This window comes from Rhincodon typus, chromosome 7 (genome assembly GCF_021869965.1).
Source record: "Rhincodon typus isolate 14 chromosome 7, sRhiTyp1.1, whole genome shotgun sequence".
Lineage (NCBI taxonomy): Eukaryota > Metazoa > Chordata > Chondrichthyes > Orectolobiformes > Rhincodontidae > Rhincodon > Rhincodon typus.
Genome location: NC_063338.1, coordinates 46163935 through 46167141, shown reverse-complemented (window position 1 = coordinate 46167141; position 3207 = coordinate 46163935). Strand labels below are relative to the sequence as shown.

General features: G+C 38.2%; 1 protein-coding gene across 1 annotated transcript in view; it reads right to left on the bottom strand.

The window, feature by feature from the left end:
* klhl41a (kelch-like family member 41a) overlaps positions 1-3207 on the bottom strand; it is a 34996-nt gene that overhangs the window by 26417 nt on the left and 5372 nt on the right. The window lies entirely within an intron of this gene.

Genomic DNA, 3207 nt, shown 5'->3' with positions numbered 1-3207 from the left:
GCTCCTCTGATGCTGCTTGGCCTGCTGTGTTCATCCAGGCCTATGATGGAAACATATTTGCATTGTTATTCTGAAACTGGCTGCTAGGAGGCATTTGTCCACAGTAACTTATTGTTCACTCCCCACCCTGTCAGCACTGACACTTTCTGAAGGAGTGAGCATCCTTAGCTCATTGTCTCTTCTTCTGTGCACACCTAGGATTGATAATTTCTGTCCATGTTGGAAGTACAGTCCCATATGTATCACTACATTATGAGATATTATCCTCAACACCACGTGTTCCTGCTCTGATTACCTCTGTGATTTCAAGCCTTCCTATTTCCCCGTTCGCTGAGTATTCCATTATTTACGGGTTTAAAAAGTTTAGAACTGCACAGACTGCTTTACAGCCCGCACAGGCTCTCCGCTTTACAGCCTCCTGGTCTCTCTGCCTTGTTGTTTCTCCAAGATTCTGTTCATTTTTCACATGCGGAAACTTGTCTGTTGTTGGTCTTTCCCTCGTTATTGAGTTTCATTTGGCATTTTGCAAACTTTTTGGATTGAATTTGCCCGCTGCCTCATACATTTTGCATGTTGATTCAAACTGTCCTTAATGCTGGTATTTTCATTCATTTGCTCAGTAAACACCTTAGCCTGAGCTTGAATAATCTGAATCGTTCAAAGTACACCTTTGACTCTTTGTTGACTGAAGCAGCTGAATAGAACCTTGTTAAGAGGTGTGTTGAGAGCATTTCAGACTTGCTTTGATTGACATCCATCATCTTTTAGGTATCGCAAATCATTGACACAACAATCACCATTTAATTAAAATGGATGCTTTTGTGGTAACATCATTGATCTGCCTAAAGATTTTCAGCTTCTGTTTGGCATATTTTCTTTTTGGTGATTCATTGGATATGATGTCATGTTGGTTGTTGTATGTGCATTAATTATTAAAGAGTTGTCCCTATTCTAAATTTGACCCATATTTTAAACCAAAATATTGGGAAACCTTGTGTTGGCTAAACCTTCATCTAGTCACGAGACGGGAATCCCACTGGCTGGCTCTAAATCCAAAATGCATTTTATTGCCAAAGATTTATTACTGAAATAACAATGAAAGTACCTATGATCCAGCTGTTAATAAAGAAGACATCTGTGAACATTAAATATATTTATTTAAATTCATTTTTCTGTATAAAATATGACCTGAGAAAGTTTAATTGTAATAAATTACTTGTGTTTAAGTATCTTCTGGTAGAAGTTTGAAATTATGGAGTATTTAAAACTTAATCAATGTTCAGTACATTTGTAAGAAAAACATTCTGAAAAGATAAATTTAAACGTTCGTTTTAGAAGACTGATCCAAATCCTAAATTCCGCACTAAGTTGGGTCCCAATTGTTTAGTACAAATCAATCTTGTCTGGCATTTTGAAAGCCAAGTTGCAGGCGCATTCGGCTTCCTCCTAATGCTTCAAAATGTATGTTAGACTGGAGATTGAAATATAATAGTAATCTTTGGAGTATTTACTAATATTGGTTAAACTTTGTAACATGAAGGGGATTGGTTAACAAAGTATAACAAGCATAACATTGTCTATTGTCTATGATGTGATGTAATTGTTTTCTTGTTCCTTTTGACTAAATAAGTGATGGAATGGAAAATTCACCATTAATACAATAATTATCCTAATACATCTTCACAGTCCATCACACGTAGTGTAATGGGTATATGCCACCAGAAAGCAATTAAACATCTGCTTCACTCATGTTTGCTTAATAGCAAGTGAGCTGTATTCAAGAGCTCATATTTGTATGGCTTCCTTATGCTGAGAACAGCCCAAACACTTGGTAATTATAATCAATTTATTGACTAGCATTGTTTGGACATATTAAATTGTGCCGAAGTATCTATAAACTCTTCAAGTGAGCCATTGAGTCTTCCATCCTTGAGTTGCACTCTTTTTCTCCGAGACCCTAACAGACTAGCTCATTGAAATTCAGTGATCTTTTATGGAAAACCTGTAACCCAATATCATAATCATTTCATCCTTCCCATCTCCAACCCCAAGGCAAAGAGAATTCCTTGCCTCCCCTCTTCATACTCCTCCTCTGCCTCCCTTTTTATTCCATCTGTTGCCTCTCTTCTGTTTTTTTTTAACATTCACTTGTCGGATTTCGTTGCTGGCTGGCTAGCGCATGTTCTCCATTCCTAGTTGCCCTTGAGAAGGTGACAGTGAGCAGCCACTTTGAACTGCTGAAATCCATGTGCTGTAGGTACACCCACAATGCCATTAGGGCAGGAGTTCCAGGATTTTGACCCAGCGAACTGAAGAAATGGCGATGTATTTCTAAGTCAGGAGGGTGAGTGGCTTGGAGAGGAACTTGCATGTGGCGGTGTTCCCATGTATCTGCTGTCTTTGTCCTTCTAGCTGGAAATGGTCATGAGTTTGGAAGGTGCTGTATAAGGATCTTTGGTGAATTTCTGCAGTGCATCTCATAGATAATACATATTACCTGCAGCGGCTCAAGAAGGCAGCACAACACCGGCACCACCTCAAGGCAACTAGGCAATAAATGCCAGTGAAGCCATGAATGAATTTTTAAAAACTAAGGCCTGAGTTGGTGCCTAATAGAAGAGAGGTGGAATTTTACTTAATTCTTAGCTTCCAGAATGTTTCTACAAGATTTGGGTTACAGAAAAAGTTATTGCATGTCGTCAAATCATCAGTGTTTTTGCACACTCATTTTTTTCATAAATAGCTTCTGTGAATGTGACTTTCAGGCTACAACATTTAATGACGTGTCTTTCAGAGGGTGTGAGACAGGCCTGCGGAACAAATAATTCCACGAAAATACAGTCTTATTGTGGAATTTGATCTCAGTTTCAACTTTAAATTGGTTTATACTTCCTAATGCTTCTAGTTATTCTGCTTTGTTTGAGAAAATGAAAATGTACCCAATGCTAAAGTAACAGTCTTAGCTGGGTCATCAGTCACATTTTATCAGGTGTATGTATTTCACTGGGAATTGGAAAATAGGATATTAAGAGCAACTCTTCACCCTACCATTGATCATAGTGAACAAGTCTCCAGCCCACAAAAATCATCCCTTTCACGCACTGAACAAGATTTCAACCCTAATCAACCAATTCCTTGCCCTCCCTGCTTATTATTTACCCTGATAAGTACTTCACCTTGGCTAAATTCCACTTTTACATTAAAGCT